We start from the raw sequence: 21,355 nt of genomic DNA on the forward strand, positions 1-21,355 counted from the left end.
GGGTCTAATCTAAAAGTAAAAGTTGCTCACACTGACATTGAACATAAAATTCTTCTGCCCTTCCTCAGCCTCCTGAGTAGCTGGGATTACAGGTGTGTGCTACTGTACCCAGCCCACAGGGTCCTTTTTTTTTTTTTTTTTTTTTTTTGGTGGTACTGGGGTTCCTGGAAGCCCTTCTACCTCCACTCTCAGACCTATTATATATATATATATATATATATATATATATATATATATATATATATATATATATTTTTTTTTTTTTTTTTTTGAAACAGGGTTTCTTAAGCCAGTGAGGCTGGTTCCGAACCAGCGCGATCCTCCTGTCTCCGCCTCCCAAGCGCGGGGATTACAAGCGTGCGCCACCACACCTGGCTCCCACAGGGTACTTTCTAGTGAGCTCCTTTACTGGGCTCTTAGCAGTTGAGCGATGACTCACCATGAAGTAGCCTTGCTTGTCCTTGTATTTGTTATGTATTTGTTATTACAATTAAATTATTCAAGTACATGTTATATAGATGCATGAAATGAGAGAAAGGAGAGTTGCTCTTTAGGAAAACTAAGCCAGGCATAGTGGCACATGCTTGTAATCCCAAAACCTGGGAGGCTGAGATAGAAGGATCCCAGGTTCTCAGCCAGTCTCAGCAACTCAGTGAGGCCCTCACAACTTAGTGAGACCCTGTTTCAAAATAACAAATAAAATAGTGTTGGGGTGTAGCTCAGAGGTAGAATTTCCCTGTCTTCAGTCCCCAATACCAAAAAAAAAGAAAGAAAAAGAAAATAAAATAAAAGAAAAAAATGAGCTGATATTTGGAAAGAGATGATAATGACAAGTAAAAGGTGTTGAATTAGGTGTGTCTAAAACAACTGCATAAGAATTGGAAAAAATACCCCACAAAAGTCCCAATGAATTTTGTGTCATATTATATAACAAATGACTTTAAGTACTTGTAACTCTTAAAAGAACCCAACCTGGAAATCACAGAATATAAGTATGAAAGTAGTTTATGCAAGAAAGAATAAACTCATACTAAAAGATGAGGCATCATTTTTCCATTTATAAGTTTAAATTAATGTAAAATATTTAAAGTAGGTGTGAGTCTCTAAAAATCTTTTCTTTTTAACCTTACCCACTCTCACTTGCTTTCATTATCAACCAAATATGGATCCTATTTATATTGGTTAATATGGCATCCATTGTGTTTCTGTTTGGGGGGGGGGTCCCTGGCAGTGGTGAGTGAACTCTTTGAGTCACTGATGTGTTTTATTCTACTTTTTAAAATATTAGCACAGCTAAGTGACATACCTTGCTCAAATGCTCTTGAAGGAAGATGTTAGTAACTTTGAGTAGAGGGATTTGGAGATATCTTACATTATGCAAAAGCTTGGCTCACAGAAGAGTGTCTCCTGCTGGGCGTGGTGGCGCATGCTTGTAATCCCCACGCTTGGGAAGTGGAGACGGGAGATTGCGCAGGTTCGAAGCCAGCCATGCTGGTTTAAGAGACCCTGTTTCCAAATAAAAATATAAAAAATAGGTCTGGGAGTGTAGCCCGGAGGTAGAAGGCTTTCCAGGAACCCCAGTACCACCAAAAAACAAAACAAAATCAAAAACCAAAAGAGTGTCTCCGAGGAAAATTATCTAAGCTTTTAAAAGTACAATGAGTTGAGATACACTAGAGCTAAAAAAAGATATATGGAGTAGGAAGTAGCAGAGACACTGGCTCCAAATCACAAGAAATTACTTGGGAGGCTGAGTCTGGAGGATCGCCATTTGCTGACCACGTCAGCTACTTAGTGAGGCCTTCTGCAACTTAGTGAGACTTTGTTTAAAATAAAGAATAAAAAATAGAGCTGGAAGTGTAGCTCGGATGTAGAATGTCCCGGGTTCCATCCCCAGTACTGCCAAAAAAAAAAAAAAAAAAAAAAGATTTGGATATGATACTCAGTTTGGCTCTATAGTAAACAATATTTATTTAAAATTTATTTTGAAGCATGGGTCAAAGTTTATGCTCCATGAGGAGATGCCTATGTCCCTAGTGCAACAATCTCTGAACAGTGAGGTAGGAAAAAAATCACAGCACCCATCAAAGGACCTGGGTTTAAACTTGATCTTCAGTACTTGCCAACTGTATGGTTTTTGTTGCCTCTAAAAAGGAAAGAACTGTCGTCATTGTCACCATCAGTTTCTTTACAGGGTGAATAGAGAGAGAGTAAGATAATGAAGGGGAAAGTGCTTTGAAAATCATTAAGCTCTCCGGGCGTGGTGGCGCAGACAGGCAGAGACAGGAGGATCGCGCAGGTTCAAAGCCAGCCGCGCTGGCTTAAGAGACCCTGTTTTCAAATAAAAATATAAAATAGGTCTGTGAGTGTAGTAGCCCGGAGGTAGAAGGCTTTCCAGGAACCCCAGTACCACACACACACACACACACACACACACACACACACACACACACACCGTTAAGCTCTCAGTAAATATGTTGTTGTCGGTGGCTGTTGGGTCTGGAGGAAATCCATCATCCTGAGAGCTTCTTTTCTCTAACTTAAATTCACCTTCTACTTCCATAACTGAATTTCAATCAGGTCAAAATCGAAAAGGTTCAGGATCTAGGGAACTGGTTTGGATAATTCTAGGCAGAAAAATGAGCCTGAGACAGAAGCCCAGAACCATAACCACCCAGCATTCCTAACTCCTAGAAAAATAATGAAATGAGTCTGAGGCAAGAGCTACAGAAATCGAAAAGAAAGCTGGTAAGAAGATAATAGCTCTGAAGATGGTTTCTAGAGATAGGAAGGACTAGGCAGGGCATGAAGCAGCTTGATATGTTTTAAAACATTAGGGTTGGCTGAGCATAGTGATGCATGCCTGGGATCCCAGTATTTGGAGAATAGCCTGAGCAAGGTATGAGACCCTCAGCAATTCATCAAGACCCAGTTTCAAACAAAAAAATAAAAAAGAGCTGGGATGTAGCTCAGAGGTAGAATGCCCTTAGGTTCAAACCTTAGTATTGCAACAAGCAAGCAAGCAAGCAAACAAACAGCAACAAAACAACAAAATAGGGTGTTTGAATCTGGAGGGATGCAGGTTGTTGGATCTTTTAACTTGAGAAAGTAGCTCTGCTCAAAAATATCTTTCTTGACATATCTTAATTATGGACAGATGGGCCAATAGTTTAAAATTTGTTGAAGAAATAATTTTGATAACAGAAACAGCTTCTGAAATATTTCAGATTGGTAGGGAAATACCAATCAAGGACATTTCAAATACCTTGAAATACCAATCAAGGACATGTCAAGGTGCACAAATGTGTTAAGATTTCTTTCTCCCTTTTGCAAGGTTCCTGCTCTGATGAAGTAAAATTCAACTAATGTTTCCTCTTTCAAGTACCTTTCACTAAAACCTCAAAAATTCTAGGGAGAGCCAGGCGTGGTGGCGCATGCTTGTAATCCCAGCATTTGGGAGGCTGAGACTGGAGGATCGCGGTTCGCGAACAGCCTCAGCTACTTAGTGAGGCCCTCTGCAACTCAGTGAGACTCGGTTTCAAAATAAAGAATAAAATAGGGCAGGGGGTGTAGCTCGGAGGTCGAATGCCCCTGGGTTTCATCCCCAGACCCGAAAAAAATTCTAAGGAGAATTTTTTAAATAACTATATGAAATTTATAATAAAATAAGTTATAAATTTTAATATTTAATATTTGAGATAGCATTAAATGTTACAAGATAAGGTTTTTAATTATATTTCTATAATTCACTCAACTGACAGCTACTTAGATAGCACTTTCAGGAACTAGAAATTGCAATGCAGAAGTAAAAATGCAAAGGGCTGTCTTTAAAGGATTGACCGTGGTATACTTCTATATTTAGTAAAGTGGGTATATGTATACAGGGTAATGAAAACTAAGAAGACATTTTTTCTTTGAAAGTATGGAAAGGTCTTTTCTTTGAGCACATGAAAATCATGAACCAGAAGCTCCTAGACAGATGGGAACTCAAGGGTCATTCATGGGTCATGCATTAAAAAACAACAACAATGCATCAAATTTGTTAAGAAGGTTGGGTGAGACTGACCTTTTAGTCTTATAATTGTCTTATAATTGAAAGGGATTTGAGCGTGTTTGTATTCTGTGAGTGGAAAGAGAGCAATTTCATATATAGGAAAAGAAAATCTTTGCTATCATTGAAGAGGGTTCCTGAGTTTGTTAAAAAAAAAAGGGGGGGGTATTTCATGGAATAAACTAAGTTGGGAAGCAAAATGCCTGTCAGGAATATTTGGAGTGATTGATGGATAAACACTCTGGAGAGTTTGTTTTGGATGGGAAATATTTTAAGCACCTGGAATTTAGTTAATCCTCTTTCCCAAAGCAATGATGTTCTCCATATTAGTATAGCAACCCAAGGAAGCCAAACAGAGATAGACTGCCAACACTGAAGTTCAATCATGAGTTCCTTTGTATCAGAGTCTCAGAATTAAGCAACTGAGCTATGATTTAAATAATATACCCCTTTCCTTTCATTCTACCACACAGAAAGTGTTAATATGGTGGTGCATGCCTATAATCCTGTACTTGAGAGGTAGAGGTAGGTAGAATGAAACTTTGAGACCAACCTGAGAAACTTAACGAAACCCTCAGCAATTTAGTAAGAACTTGTTTCAAAACAAGATAAATAAATACATAAAAAGAGCTGGCTGTGTAGCTTGGAGGTAGAATGCCTCTGGGTTCAATCTCTAGTACCAAGCAAAACAAACAAACAAACAAACAAACAAACAAGAGAATGTATTAATCTGCATGTAGGAAACTAACTAGAAGACAGTAAATAATCCATGATGAGTTATGTAAGAGAGATGTGTTAGCACTGTGGGAAATATAACTTTGGAAGAGTAAAGGCTATTGAACTTCACAGTGGGTTACCAAAGGGGTTGTAGAACTTTCTTGTAGTAAGAGCTCTTAACTGGGACTGGGGTTGTAGCTCAGTGTAAAGCACTTGCCTAGAATACTTGAGGCCCTGGATTCAATCTCCAGTAACTGGAAAAAAGGGAAGAGGATTGCTAATCTTAGAACACAGATCCATTTAAGATAACCTCTGACTATTCCTGTGTGATTACCCTCATTTATATGGCCCAAATTAGCCATTACTTTCTCTAAGAAAGTTTCTCTTACTCATCCAGGCAGATTTGGACATATCTTCTATTATGCCCTTGCTGTTTCCTCCAGGTCACATCATGTTAGCGCCAGTCACATTTGAGAACAATTCTTTGCTTTTGTATCTGTCTCTCTTTATTAGATTTTAGTTTTCTGAGGGTAAGAACTCTCATTTATTTAGAAGTCACATTTCAAGTTTCCAATTTAGTGCTGGCAAAACATAGACAATCAGTATTAAGTAAACCCCCAGTTATTCAATTCTAGCTAAATTGGTCATCATATTGTTTTAGGAAGTTGCCAGGAACATTCCCATTTCTTGGGTTCATGCCATATCTCTTATTTATATAAGAGAAATGGCATGAACTTTTCTCTGTTTATGTAAGTCATGCATGTGTCCAAACCCAGCACAATTTTCATTTCGTTCATAGGACCTCCAGATTAAAGGCTTAAGTGATCATTCCTCCCTTGGTGATTCTGAAGCATTTATTTACAAAGTTGGTATATTTAAAAAATATGCACGTTCCATGACTACCTAACTAGTTTGTGAGCTTCTCAAAGGCAGGGACTGAGCATTGTTCTTGCTGACCATGCCTAGAACAGTGCTCTATTTAGAGTAGCTGGTCAATAATAAATCGTAGCTGGTGATAAAGGAGGTGAGAAAATGGCTAATCTGTGCAATTAGGAAATTTTCTGTTCAAGACATTAAGGTTCAGTCAAGTTTATAAAATCTACATGCAGTGGAGAAATAGAAATAGCATTTCCAATATTATAAAATAATGGCATGGTCTCTATCCCTCATCCAGAGATCTTGGTGATAGATTGTTTGGGATTCAGATTTTTTTCCTGGTCACTACAGTACCTAAGGGAGCATTTTCTGTTAATATTATACAATAAATGTGTAAAGACAGTAAAGACTATACATGCCCTTATATCATTTCAGATCAGAGTTTAAATAATAATGTGAACCTTGATAATCTGAATTACCTATGCAATAATGTCAGATTATTTGCCTGCTGATGAATCTACTGTGTCATATTGACCTTGTCAGTTGGCTATAGTCTGAGATTTAACCTTGGTAGTTCAGTTAAATGTTTCCATGGAGAGATACTGTGTTAATATAAATGTCATAAAAAGACTATAAATCAGTATCTCAGTATTCTTCTAAAAATCATAGTTCTTGGAGTTTGGCTGATTGGAACATATTGGACAGTTTATATATCTTAGCTATTTTTTTTCTGGCAAGAGTTTTTAAGGATCTCTGTTCAATATAAACTACCTGATCAGAGCAAGCTTAAAAAAAATAAACTTTTACATGTGGAAAGAACCTTCTGTTGGTTGATTCTCCCATCAGAACAATACTGCTGTTCTATTTTTTAAGTGTTTAAAAAGGATTTAGAAATTAACTCCCTTTTATTTGACCTGAACTGTATATGGCATTTCTTATTGCCGGCCTCTGCTCCTCTTGGCTAGAGTTTAATTATATTCTTTCATCCAACATTCACAGATTTAGTTGAGTAATTTCTCTTGGCATATATTTTGGTCAGTTTATTTGTTCACAAAAATGAAGTCACTGTCATATGGAAGCATTTAGTGTATTAACTAATAAATTGGAACAATGAAACCTAGAAAGAGAGAAAGAGGTTTTTTTTTTTAATACCACACAGTTTTCTCCTTTTCACTTTTATTATAACATTGTTCTCAGAAATTGTGCTATAAAAATCTGTTTTTTTCAAATGTAATTTTGTTTCTTAAATATAAAAAACCAGAGAGGACCCTGCACAAGATAGTAACTTAGTTGACTTTTAAAAAAATAGCTAAAAAGAAGACCAACTAAGAGAATAGAGGAAGGGGATTTGACTCAGCAGGTGAAGAGGAGAAGGAAAAGTACTTAGTGGTAAGGTGTCTTAGTTTCTTCTTGCTGCTTTAACAAAATATCTTAGACTGAGTAATTGTAAATAACAGAAATTCATTGCTCACAGATCTGGAAACTGGGAAGTTCATGACTAAGGTGCCAGTAGATGATGTGTCTGGTGAAAGTCCATTCTTAGGTGACCTCTTTGCTGCGTCCTCACATGGAAAAAGGGGATAAACAAGTTCCCTGAAACAACAACTCCTCCTCCTCCTCTTTCTTCTCCTCCTTGTTTTTTTGTGGTACTGGTGATTAAGCCCAGAGGCATTTTACTTCTGAGTTACACCCCCAACTCCTTTAATTTCTTATTTTGAAACAAGGCTTCACTAAATAGCTGAGGGTCTCACTAAGGTACTGGAGGCTAGCCTTAACCCTGAGATCCTTCCATCTCAGCTTCGAACCATACCCTGCTTTCAAGCTTCTTTTGTTTAGACATTAAGAGCCTTGATTCCATTCGTGAGGGCAGAGTTTTCCTGACCTAATCACCTCATGAAAGCCCCACCTTTTAGTACTATCACACTGGGTATTAGAAATGGACACCAACATTGAGACCACGTCATGTAGTGAGAAGGTGAAAGGGCCTGGATTTAACACCGAGGGCAATTGCAGATGCATCTTAACACATTATCAGAAGCCACACATTGGAGAGCAACTGAGAACTGTTTTAACTGGATCTGTAGAAGGATGAAACACCAAGAATAGAAAGATAGTATGCAAGAGGGCAAGTGGAGAATGCAGCAACAGATGGTTATGGTGGATCAAAGGCAGCTGGCAAAGGAGAAAAGAGAAACTTTGCTGGCAGTGGGGAATTAAGAAGGAATAATTATTAGTTATAGGTGATATTTGTCATCTTATAAATTTCAGGATCTTGACAATGATACACTGGTTTGGCATGTATGTAATGACCTGACCATGAAAGAATAAGGTGGGTGGGTGGGTGGCATTGGCAAACATAAGGTTGCCTTAACTCTCTACGGGGACTAGACCAGGAATGCTACATACCTGCATGGCTACACCTTTTCACCAATTACTTGAAGACAGCATAGCATTTAAAATAACTTTAAAGCTGGGCGTGGTGGTGCACGCTTGTAATCCAAGCATTTAGGAGGCTGAGATCGGAGGATCGCTATTTGCAGACAGCCTCAGCTACTTAGTGAGGCCCTCCACAACTTAATGAGACCCTGTTTCAAAATAAAGAATAAAAAATACAGCTGGGGGCATAGTGTAGCTCAGAGGCTGAATGTCCTGGGTTCCATCCCCAGACCTGCAAAAAAAAAAAATAAATAAATAAAATAAATAAAAATAAAAAATAAAGTAACTTTAAAAAGGGCCGTTAAGTGATGACTAGTCATGGTTATTTATAAAGTTAGTTGAGATTTAAAAAAAAAAAAGAAAGAAATATGGGCATGGTGGTACATGCTTGTAATCCCAGCATTCGGGAGGCTGAGATGGGAGGATTGCAGTTCACAGACAGCCTCAGCTAATATTTAGTGAGGCCCTTTGCAACTCAGTGAGACCTTGTTTCAAAATAAAGAATAAAAAATAAGGCTGGGGGTATAATTCAAAGGTAGAATGTTCCTGGGTTCCATCCCCAGGTCTGCAAAAAAAAAAAAAAAAAAAAAAAAGCAGAAATCTAACTAGATGATTTCTCTAGACCACATGTCTCCAGAAATGTCCAGATAGGAATCTCCAGGTAAATTATCAGTTCAGTATGATTGTGAAGTTATGGATAGTTTTGATCTGTGGCCAAAACACTCGGTCCTGATGCTGACCAATGAGCATTGGGCTAACTTGGTGTAGGACTTGGGTTTTCTTAAGTATGGGTATTATAGAAGGTCTGTGTCGAGTGGGATTTGGTTTGTATCAACAGTAGTGACTCTGAAGACCATGTAGGCCTGGCAGATACCAATTTCAATTCAGGAGGAGAGGAGAAGACAGGACCTGCAGAATCACAGATATAACGGATTTGGTAAGTCAAAGAGAGTAAAAATGGAGTTGAAAACATTATGGGTGGATCCTGACTCCGTGGCGGTGATAATTCACTTCCTTTCTACAGGTTCCACACTGCCACAGTTTCTCACCTCACTCTACAGCTAAACAGATTCTAGCTCCCTTCCAAACCTACTTACCATGCTAGAGTGTCTGGGGAAGAACATAGGAATTTGCATTTTTTCATTTCCTCCCTCCCTCCCTCCCTCCCCCCTTCCTCCCTTCTTTCCTTCCTTGTGATGAGATTGAACCCAAGGCTTTGTTCATGCTAAATATGCACTCTACCACTGAGCCACATCCCAAGCTTTAATTAATTTTCTAAAAAATTGATAGCCGGGCATGGTGGCACACGCTTGTAATCCCCGCGCTTGGGAGGCAGAGACAGGAGGATCGTGCAGGTTTGAAGCCATTCGGGCATGCTGGCTTAGAAGACCCTGTTTCCAAATAAAAATGTACAAGTAAGTCTGGGAGTGTAGCCTGGAGATAGAAGGGCTTCCAGGAACCCCAGTACCATCAATCAATCAATCAATCAATAATCAATAGGTAATATGACACATTTATGGAACACAGTGTGATATTTTTGTACATGTATGGATTGTGTAATAATCAACTCAAGAGATTTAGGTTATTTATCATCTGAAGTATTTATCATTTTTTTGTGAGGAGAATATTCAAAATTCTCTCTTCTAGCTGGGCGTGGTGGTACATGCTTGTAATAACAGCATTTGGGAGGCTGAGGCAGGAGGACTGCGGTTCGTGGACAGCCTCAGCTACTTAGTGAGGCCCTTTGCAACTCAGTGAGACCCTGTTTCAAAGTAAAGAATAAAAAATAGGGCTGGGGGTATAGCTCGAAGGTAGAATGGCCCTGGGTTCCATCCCCAGTACCACGCACAAAAAAATTCTCTCCTCTAGATAGTTTGATTTCTATAATATAGTATTGCTAACTATAATCACCCTGCTCTGTAATAGTACACCATGATTTATTCCTCCCATCTATCCAGGATTTGTACTTGTTAATCTAGCTTTCCTCATCACCCCCTCACCCCTACTGCCTGCCTTTGGTAGCCACTGTTCTACTCTCTGCTTATATGAGCACAGCCTTTTAAAATTACTCATATGAGTAAAATCATGTGGCATTTTTTTCCTGCATATAGCTTATTTCCCATAATGTTATGATCTCCAAGTAGCTTCAAATGACAGGATTTCATTATTTCATTATTTTGAAGAGTATTCCATGATGTGTATGTGCCATGATTTTTTATTTCTAATTTTCATTGATGTATTATGATTATACGAACTAGTGAGGTCCATTGTGACATGTGTACATGCACATAGCATAATTTGAACAGTTTCATTCCCCAGACCTCCCCTTTCCTTTCTTTCTCCTCTTTCCTCCCCTTGGTCTACTTTTTCTACTCTACTGGTTTCCCTCCTAGTTTCATGAGATCCTTCCTTCCTTCCTTCCTTCCTTCCTTCCTTCCTTCCTTCCTTCCTTCCTTCCTTCCTCTTTTTTCATTTTTTCTTTTATTCTGTGTGTGTGTGTGTGTGTGTGTGTGTGTGTGTGTGTGTGTGTGTGGTACTGGGGATGGAACCCAGAGGCATTCTACCTCTGAGGTACACCCCCGGTCCCATGTTTTAGTCTTTTTATTCTTTGAAACAGGGTCTCACTGAGTTGCGAAAGGCCTTGCTAAGTACCTGAGGCTGTCTGCCCACTGCGAACTGGTCTCTGCCTCCCAAATGCTGGGATTACAAGCATGAGCCACCATGTCTGGCCTCCCCCTTTCTTTTTCCTTTTTTTTTTTTTTTTTTTTAGTTTCAGTATATGAGAGAAAACATATAGCCTTTGACCTTCTGAGTTTGGCTAATTTTACTCAACACATTTTCTTCAGTTCTATCCATTTGCCTGTAATGACAAAATTTAGTCCTTCTTTATAACTGAGTAAAACTCCCATCATGTGCATGTGTAGATCACATTTCATTTATCCATTCATTTGTTGTTGGACATCTAGGCTGGTTCCATAGTTTGGCTATTGTGTAACACAATTTCTCTATCCATTCATCAGTTGGTGGACACTTAGGTGAGGACTGTTTTTTTTTTTAACAAATGTCCAGGAGTATCCAAGTTACTCTAAGGGCCATGGCCTCAGGGAAGATGGGAACATTTTGTTCACACAAACTTGTAAGAGATGTATTGGCTGAATGATCCAAATGTGACTCAAAAATGAAAAAGTTTCATGCAAAGAATATTATAAGATCACTATCAGGTTTCCCCCAGGCTCCTTTCAGTTTTGTCTGGGAAAACACAGAACAACATGCATTCATTAAGTAACAAGGCAGGGGAGGGAATTTTGGAACCTACTTTCACAGCCCAAAGTTCCTAACACCATTTCAGACTATCTAATGTCAAGTTTGGTGTAGTGCTTTTGAAGACTCCTTCTTATTTTATCTTTATATATATCAGAAAGCTAGGCTTCTATTGGAAGGCTATGTATAGATATTATCTTAAAAGTGTACAGAGTGAGAAAGGCAAGAGAAAAATACTTAAGACACCTTGAGACTCAAAGCATGGGAGATAAACTATTAGGAAAAATGTGGACAAATTCAAGGATATTCCTCCTTAAGGAGCTAATGGTGAATCTGGGTTTGAATACAAAGAAATATTTTAAAGTTTCCTATATGATGACTAATATTATTTATCAATTTATCCATGCCACACTGCTCAGATTTTTGGTCAAACTTTGTCCTGGATATTTCTAGGAAGGTGTTTTTTGGATGAGATTAACATTTAAATTGTTAAGATGAATTATCCTCCATAATATAGTTGGGCCCAAATGAAACAAAGACTGACCTCTACTGAACAAGAAAGAATTCTGCAAGCAGAGTGTCTGTGGACTTAGTCTGATGCCGTTTCCTGGATCTCCAGCCTGCCAGCCTCTCCTGCAGACACTGGATGTACTCAGTCTCCATAATCATGTGAGCTGTTTAAGACAGATCTTTCTAATATATCTATTTTCTATAGATTCTTTCTCCCTCCTCTCTCCCCTCCTTCCTCACTCTCTTCCTCCCTCCCTTCCTTCTTTCATTTTTATTTTGCTGTATTAGAAATTGGACCTGGGGCCTTGTCCATGCTAGGCAAGCACACTGCTAATCTGCATTCTCATTTCTTTTTTTAAATTTTGAGACAGGGTATCACTAAGTTTCCCTGCCTGGCCTTGAACTTAGGATCCTCCTGCCTCAACCTCCCAAGAAGGTAGGGTTACAAACATGTGCCACTATGTCCAGCTATTGGTTCTGTTTCTCTGGAGACATTGATATGCTAATAATGTACTAATTTTTTCCAGTTTGAATTGAATATCAGGCTTTGTAGCATCAAGAAGACCAAAGAATCCTCAGTTCTTTGGTCTTCTCCACTACCGACACTCTAGCTAACTGAGGACCAAATGACCTATAGCTGGATGTTCCCAGGCACTTGTTCTTACCAATAAACCACAGCATCCTGGTGGGCTAATGATGAGATACAGGTATATACTCAGATATTTTTGTGGCTGGGTGGGACTTGCACTGCCAGAAACTGCGATTACCATCAGGGAGCAGCCCTTGGACAGAGCTCTTCTAGAAACCACCTGAACAAAGTATAGTTTGTTTCATGATCCTTGCAGGTACCAGGAAGGTTGAGCCACATATGACATTTGTTGCTTCAGTGGGAAGTGCTTTACCTCCTGGATGTTAATTCCAGCTGCCAATTGCAAAGTGCATCCTGCCTGTGTCAGGGAACCAGTGAAGTTGCTGCAGACAGCTCATGTGTAGGCCTGGGGAGTCAGTGGAGGTAGGAAGACAGCGAGGAGTCAGGGATGGGGCCAGGTAGTCATCCCAGATCTATGTATTTGAGACTTATTTATCCTGTAGTAGCAGATCAGATAAACTACTCCTCCCATGGGAGAGAGGAAAAGAGGATAATGTGTCTTCATATCTTTTATGTTCTGTTAGTAAGAGTTGGTCCTTTGAGAATTAACCCCTGCCTGCTTCTGGACAACATTATCAAACTGTTTCAGAATCTATCAAAGAAACCAGAAGCTTTGTCTTGCTGGGTAGTGGTTTTTCCAAATCTGGAAATGGTAGGAGGAGTCAGAAATTGAAGGTTGACAGGGGCTGCCATACTGAATGGAGTAGTAGGTAGCTTCTGAAATGGCTCCCAATGGCCCTAGCCCCCTGATATTCATGCTCTGGTGTGATAAAATGTCCCCAAAATAAAATAAGGATAGAAAAAAAGAAAGTAAGGAGGGAAGGAAGAAGGGAAAGAGGAAGGAAAACGGAAGGAAGGAGCATGATTGCCATCACTTTTGACTCCTTTCTTGCTGGTACTCACTCTCTTGACCACTCTCATGAAACCAGATGTCAGTTGTAAGATGCTCTGCAGAGAAACACAGTTGCAAGAAACCAAGAAAGGCCTCTGGCCCACAGCTCATGAGAACCAAATGCCGTTGGCAGCGGCATGAGTGAGCTTGATATGTCTGCCTTCTGAGTGCCACATTCATCGCAAAACGGTGAGAGACCCAAAGCCAGAGAAAACAGCTCAGATTCCTAACCCATAGAAACCATGAGATCCAAAACACAAGTGGCAGATTTCTAATATTTTGGGCTAGCAACTCATCCACTACAGGTGTGGGGTTCATCCGGAATCCCAGCAGAGCTGGTGGTCATGGCGGTGTGGAAGGAGTGGCTGCAAGGTAGAAGTAGCGAATGGTGGAGACTCTAGGAATAGCTTTTAAGAGATCCTGAGGAGATGTATAAAAGTTGCATGCTATAAATTGGCCAAATCTCACATTCTCAGAGGCACCACAGCATGCTAGAAACCTAATAGGCCCTATGGTAAAAAAAATCAGTTCAACTCTGTCACAAGGATGGGGTCAAGTTACTTAAGTTGTTTCAACTTCAATTTCCTTCTCTGTGAAATGGGAATAATAATACTTCCTATTTAGATGACTGAATGAGTTGTACTTGCAACACGGTACTTGACAGGAAGGAGCTTATTACACAGTCTTTAGTGTGACAGTTGTAGACTCTGTGGTACTTGGTAATCTTAGATCAGTTGTAGACTCTGTGGTACTTGGTAATCTTAGATAATTTCTTCTGTTTAAATGCTTAAAGATAGGTGTTTGCTTGACTTAGTGCTTGAATACAACACCTTTTTTTCTTCTTTCTGGCTACTCCTACTCCTTTTGTTGGCTTCTCTTCCTCTACCTGCTTCTTTATTTTTCCTTTTCCCCAAGATTCCATCAATGGTCCCCTCTTTTTTTTTTTTTTGTGGGATTACAGGCATGCACCACCACTCCTATGGCATGTTCTTTCATTAAAAGAATATAAATAGGAACAGCCTGCGCTCAAGGGCATGTGATCACCATGGGCCACCACACCCAACCTTCTTTTTATTCTTCATATTTTTGTGGAGCAATATCATCTTTAAGGGAACCATTCTTTCCCTTTTCCCAATTTCCTGCTTTCGTCATAAAACGGAAACATTTACCAGCACTTTCATCCATTTTAAAGCTCCTACTTGGGAGCAAGCTTTTATTCTTCACCCCTCTAACTTGTCTTTTTGGTGAGAATCTTTGTATACACCTTATCTTTGGTGTGAATCCTAGCTTCTGGTTTGCTAAAACTCTCTCTCTCCTTTTCATTTTCTGCCCCCCCCTTTTTTTTTTATCTCTTGACCGTTCCCTCTGCAGTTCTTTGGGCTTCTCTTCAAGGTAAGCGTATCAGTGGGTCAAACCCTCCCTCTGCAGGGCATGGCCCGGAATTGTCCAGATAGTTTGTTTGACTTAAACACTACATTTAACCTCATTTAAAATTAAAGAAGCACAGAGTCGGAATACATGTTACTGACACAAGTGCTTTAAAAATTCAAAGTATGAGCTGGACATGGTGTCACATCTCAGTACTTGGGAGGTTGATATAGCAGGATTACATGTTCAAGGCTAGGCTCAGCAATTTAAAAACCCTCAGAAACTTAGCAAGACCCTCTTTCAAAAATAAATAAATAAATAAAAGGACTGGGGCTGAATCTTGGAGGTAAAATGCTTCTGGGTTCAGTTCCCATTACCCTCCCCCCCCAAAAAAAATCGAAGTGTAAGCTTGGTATTTGCAATTTCACTCCAGAAAAAGAAGATGAAAGAAATACAGACTTTTATTTTTAATTTCCTAATTTTATAACCTATAATAAAACTCTGTTAACCTCAGGCTTATTCAAATGTTTGTTGAAGGAAATTGTGTTGGCCCACTAAAGTTATAAATTTTATTTGTCATAGGAAATTGAATTTGCTCACCAACCTTGCAATAATTAACCTATGGATATGACTTCATTGATTTTTACTAATATTGACCTTACATGTATTTAAACTTTGTAAATTCTCTGTGGGAAGGAAACTATTTCAGACTCTCTTAGTCTAGATTTTTCTCTTTGCAGGTTGTGCAGTTAAAATAAAATGCCAAATCTTATTTTTCTATACTTCCAAATGAAGTCTCAGTTTTTCCAACAATAAAAGCCCTATTTTTACAGGTGTGGTAGCACACACCTGCAATTCCAGATACGCAAGAGGGCAGGGTAGAGAGAGTATCATTAGTTTGAAGCCAGCCTCGGCAAATTAATGAGACTCTGTCTAAAAAAAAAAAAAAAAAAAGAAAGAAAGGAAGAAGTAGCTCAGTGGTAAAGCACCCTGGGTTCAATCTCTGGTATCGCAAATAAAACAAAGATTTATTTTGTTCCCTGTCTGACATCTCCCCTCTATCTTTTTGGATTGAATGTGGTGGGATATGATAAACTGGTTCTTTTGAACCCTAGCATCAGTCACATTCACTTGGCAGCTTGTGTTCATTGTAACACACCACTTGGTAGTCAAAGCTGGAGGGGGGAGGGTGATGACTGGTTTCACTAATTTTAACACAAACAGCTACCAACATTTCAGAAAAAAAAAAACAACTGAGACTTTTAAAGGGCTGATTTGGCTTTGGCCTTGTAAAGCTATTTAATATTAAATATGCAGGGGTTTTTTTGCCAATTGAAATAGTTCTAAGTATTCAATACTTACCTATATTCAAAGATCCTGAGTGTGGAAATCATGCTCCCTCATGCACCACCCTTTCTCTTGTGATTTCTCTTCTCTCTGCGTAGAATATCAAGCTCTTAAATGCCACACAGTCTCTTGCTCAGTATTCTCTGCTCAAATGCCACCTCTTTGATGCAATCTTTCCAGGCCCTTTCTCTCCCTTGCCTTCCAAGGCTTTATTTATGCCTTATCTCAGATTGATTTTTCTAGAACATGAGACTATAAAAGTCATTATAATGTGTGATTAAAACACACAAAAGTTTGTTCTTCTTTTGCTAAATAGATCAAGAGTTCTTTGGGTACAAAGTTGATATGGTTTTCATTGTTGTTAATTTAGTATTTGGTGTGCTGTTCATGAATGTTTACTGAAAATAAATAAAATGATGAATAAGCTCTAAAAGAACAGTAACCAACTGTTCTCCTTGTGGATCAGTCCCAATTTATTTATTTATGCTTATGTAATTATTAATCGCATCCCAATTTCACAAAAGTGTTCCATTTTAGATGATAAGTTCTTGGTCACTCTGAGTACACGAACTCTTGAGATCTGAAGGTGTGGCTTAGTGGTAGAATACCCAGTGTTCAGTGGCCCAGCACTGCAAGAAAAAAAAGGACGAAACAAAAACAGAAACAAAGAACTCTTGGAGGAGATACACAGAGATGAATTGCTTTTATTTGCATCTAATGGGATGACTTAGTTCTCAGGTTTTCTAATGAGGCAATAATTGTTATGAATTATAACAATACTATGTCAATGATAGTTTCCTTATCTGAAAAATGAAACTAGCCAACTATTTCTCAGGTTGCTATAAAGACACATAAGAATCTAGATAGTTTGCCGAAGCTGTTACCTTAACCAAATACTCAAGCCTGGAGGCCAGGACAACAGAATTTTGTTTCTCACATTCCGGAGGCTGGAATTCCAGGACCAAGCTATCTGCAGGTCAGATTTCTGCCTTTCTCCCTGTCTTGTAGATGGCCATCTTCTTGCTCTATCCTCACATGGCCCTATCTCTGGGTATGCACATCCCCAGTGTCTTTTTTCTTCTTGTAAGAATATCAATGATATTGGTTTAGTGACCCATTCTTAATGACCTCATCTTAATTTCCTCCTTAAAAGCCCTTTATCCAAGTAGGGTCACATTGATGATTATGGATTCAACATGAAGTAGGGGAGGAATATATATACATATACATATATATATATATATATATATATTTTGTATGGATTTTTATATCCACATACACACTCACATATATGTAATTATTTTGAAAATTATTTTGAATTTTAATTGTTTTGAATAATGGTGATTATTTTTTATTGGACAGATCATATTAACATGTGGTCAGAGAAGTTTATCAATCTCATACTATCAGATTATTTTAAAACAACTTTATTATTCTATAACAGATAATGAATTACTCACTCTAAAGAGCACCTAAAATGTCTAGCCCTTCTCTAGAGGCTCTCTTCTCTAGTCCTCATGCCCAGGAAAGCCTGGTCCTGTTCACGGCCTCTTTCCTATGGGATGAGGCACCTATAGGTCCAAGAGGACATATGAGTAGCTGGGACCTTGGAATCTAGGCCCAAACTCTCCAAGCCTAACACTTGGACTCTTTTGCTGAGTTTCCATCCTCCTGAGTCTTTTCTACACCACTGGTGTGCATCCCCAAGACTGAAGCGGTAGTGAAGGGCAGTTTTTGCCCAAGGGGAATATTCTGGCTCAGAATTAGAAGGATTATAGGTCCTTTTGAGACTATATTTTAGAGGTATAATAGATATGGTTATCAATAGAGTACATTTTAATTAACAGTTTATTGACCTTACTTTTTACCTTTCAAATATTTAGACTGATGATATGTGAGCCTTCATTTGTACTCTTTCTCCAAGGTCCACAAATAGTAAAGGTGAAATTTTTTAGTCAACACTTATTATTTGTCAGGCACAATGTCAAGTGTCATTTGATCCTCACAATAGCCAACCATGAGGTCCTGTTGCTGGCCTAAATTTAAAAAATGAATCTGAGACCAGAGTTACTCCTGCTTATAAGAAGCAGAGTTGGGCCTGTAATGGAGATATGACCACAGAGACTGAGTTCACACAGAGACTTGAGTGACCACAGAGACTGAGTGGCCCTGAAATGGTGATTGCAACTCTCATTCAATTTTAAAGGGATAAAAACACTGACTCATTAACCACAAATAGTGAGGTTGTCTGAAGATAATAATCGTCTGGGAATCTGAAACAAATTGTTCAGCCTTCCAAATCTGCCTTTTCAGACATGAGACTAATTGTAAAACTGCTTGCATTATTCCATAATTAGTGCTCATTTAAGTAGTCTAACAGCACAATGGCACAATGGAAAGAGTAGGTAATCTTGCCGTGATGGGGATTTCTCCAAATCAAGGAGCAAAGGACTTGCAGGAATCTACTTGGAACCTGAAAGAAAGAAACTCTTCATTTGTCAAGGACTGTTAAAAGGGGGAGGAAACTGACTTTTAGGAGATGGATTAATGGTGTTCAAGAATCCCATCAACGTGTGCATAGTTTTACGTACATATTTAGAATGCATGCTACTACCAGGTAGGATGCATACTCTGTGTCTTTGAGTCCTGAACACTAGAACCAATCTTTACCCACACATGTACTAGGATTGTCATCTCATTTAGAACCGGGTATTCTTCCTTTGCTCCTGGTTGGAGCTGAGCCCAGGTAGAAACCTTGCAGATCCGCAAGCAAAGCTGAGCTTGGTGGCTTGCTTTTTTGCTCATTACATTTATGTTTGTTCTTAATAAGTTCAGTTTATAATGTGGAGAATGACATGTTTTTTGGCTCTTCCCATGACCACAAATGTCCCAAGATCCTGATGATTTGTAAACCACAAGATACAGCAGCCGAAGTGGATTAGTTTAACAAAAAACACAGAGAACAGTTTGGCCTTACAAAGTATCAGTTATGCCAATGCCTCCCACTAAATGGTGGTCTTCATAGTGGCACTGACTCGGCCACAGCTGTTTTTTTCCAACCTACTGACTTCAAAAACTTCCTTGACTGTGATTTTCAAATCTCCAATTTCTTTTTCCTCTGCATGCTCCAGTGTCTTTAAATTGTCTGTTTGCCCCTTATCATGCTTTTGTTTTCATGCTATCTGACTATCTACCTAAGCAGACTATGGAGGAGATCTGGAATTATGGATGGAACCAGTGATGAAGGAATTGGTGTCGTTTTCATCCACAAAATGAAAAAAATTCATCCACAAAATGAAGTATTTGGGAGGAGCTGAGGGGGCAAAGGATACTGTAAAAGGAACTCTTGAAGCTAAAGAAATGATATAAGAATTGACTGGATTCCCACTGCTATCTGTCATATATTCCCATAGACACCTCTTTCCCACCTCCATTCCTCATTAAGGCGTCTATATCTTGTAGACATCAGTAACTTAATGAAGGAAAATGGAACTCCGTTTCAAACCTTACTTTATGGTAACTTCCTTTTCCTGGTTACTCAGCCTAAACATCATAAAGCCTTTTTTGACCAATTTTTAAATAAAGAAAAAAATCCTATTATTTCTACTTTCCTTCCTTCCTTCCTTCCTCCCTTTCTCCCTCCCTCCTCCCTCCTCCCTTCCTTCCTTGCTTCTTTTTTCCTTCCTTTTTTTTTTTTTGCAGTTCTGGGGATGGAACCCAGGGACATTCTACCTCCAAGCTACACCTTCAGCCCTATTTTTTTACTCTATATTTTAAAATAGGGTCTCACTGAGTTGCAGAGGGCCTCACTAAGTAGTTAAGGCTGTCCAAAAACCTGTGATCCTTCTGTCTCAGTCTCTCAAGTACTGAGCTAACAAGTGTGCACCACCACGCCTGGCTAGCTCTACCTTTCAAATATTCTCGATATCCAACAACTTATTATTCTCTTGGTAACCACAAGTGCCTGGGTACCTGGACTCTTATGGTTCATACCTGATGAGCTTTCTGTTCTCCACCTTTCAATCCTTTCACCCATTTTCCAGACAGCAATCAGAGTGCTTCCATTAAACCTGGAGGATCATGTCACTCCTTGATTGAAAACCCTGGTTTTCAATCACACTTCCAGTAAAGTCCAAGTGTCTTCTCAAATTCTCTGATCTTATTTCCTGCTTCTCCGTGCTCCAGCCTTGCTGGCCTTCTTGCCATTCTCAAATACTTCAGATGTGCACCTGCCCTGGAGCCTTTGTTTTTGCTGAGATGTCCGCTCAACTCTGTGTCTTTGCTTTTCTAAGTGAGCGATTCCCTGAATGCCTTGTCTATATTTGCAACTGTGCACAACATTTCTTACCTCTTCCATTGTGTTATTTATTTTTTTTTCAGGGCATTTGTCATCTTTAAAGTCATTCACTTTACACATTTATTTCAACCATTATTTGCCTTTACTAAAATGTAAATTCCATGACTGTGGGGATTTTCATCTCTTTTGTTTACAGTTACAATCCCAGCAACTAAAACAGTATCTGACATTTAGTAGGTATTTAATAAATGAGTAAGCAAAGATGTGAATGAAATATGACTGTGACCTCTCTCTGTCTGTCACCTGGAGAACAACAGTCATGCTCAGATGGTTTTTATGTATCAGGGCATGTCTAAGATTAACTGTCATAAGCAGATGGAAATCATTTTTTGTGATGTAATAAGTGTTTTTGTGTACTGTATCACTCTACACTTTCTGTAACAGAGATAACTGAGGTCAAGCCTATGGGATTTTAGAAGTAAACATGAGATTTACAGGTAAAAATTAATTTCATCTTGAGATTTTGAGTCAACTCTCAGATCAACAAATGGATCCAAAGAACTGCAGCAGGAAGCCCTTGGAAGTTTTTTTTTGCAGGGTTTATATAATCAAGTCCATATGGGGCTGGTATTGCTATGTTGGGGTGAAAACTTGTACACCTAAACTTCTGTGGTCCTGTCTTATGGTAAAAATGAAACCATGTGTGGCTGCTCCGTCCTTCTAGGAGGTCTCATGATGGCTCCAGGGAGTCACTGATGCTAGAAGATGAAGAACAGGAAGCGTGAGAAGAACCTAGGAAAGTTTCCTCTTATATACTAACAGAATAGCTGCCTTTCCTTCCTTTCCCTTTTACAATAAGAATATAGCTGCCATTTTGCAAATTTCTTTTTTCTCCCTTAATATTTATGACTTGCCTGAACTTTTCATTAATATTTCACATGTTAAGGGACG

The sequence above is a fragment of the Muscardinus avellanarius genome (assembly GCF_963383645.1).
Source record: "Muscardinus avellanarius genome assembly, chromosome: 2".
Classification (NCBI taxonomy): Eukaryota; Metazoa; Chordata; class Mammalia; order Rodentia; family Gliridae; genus Muscardinus; species Muscardinus avellanarius.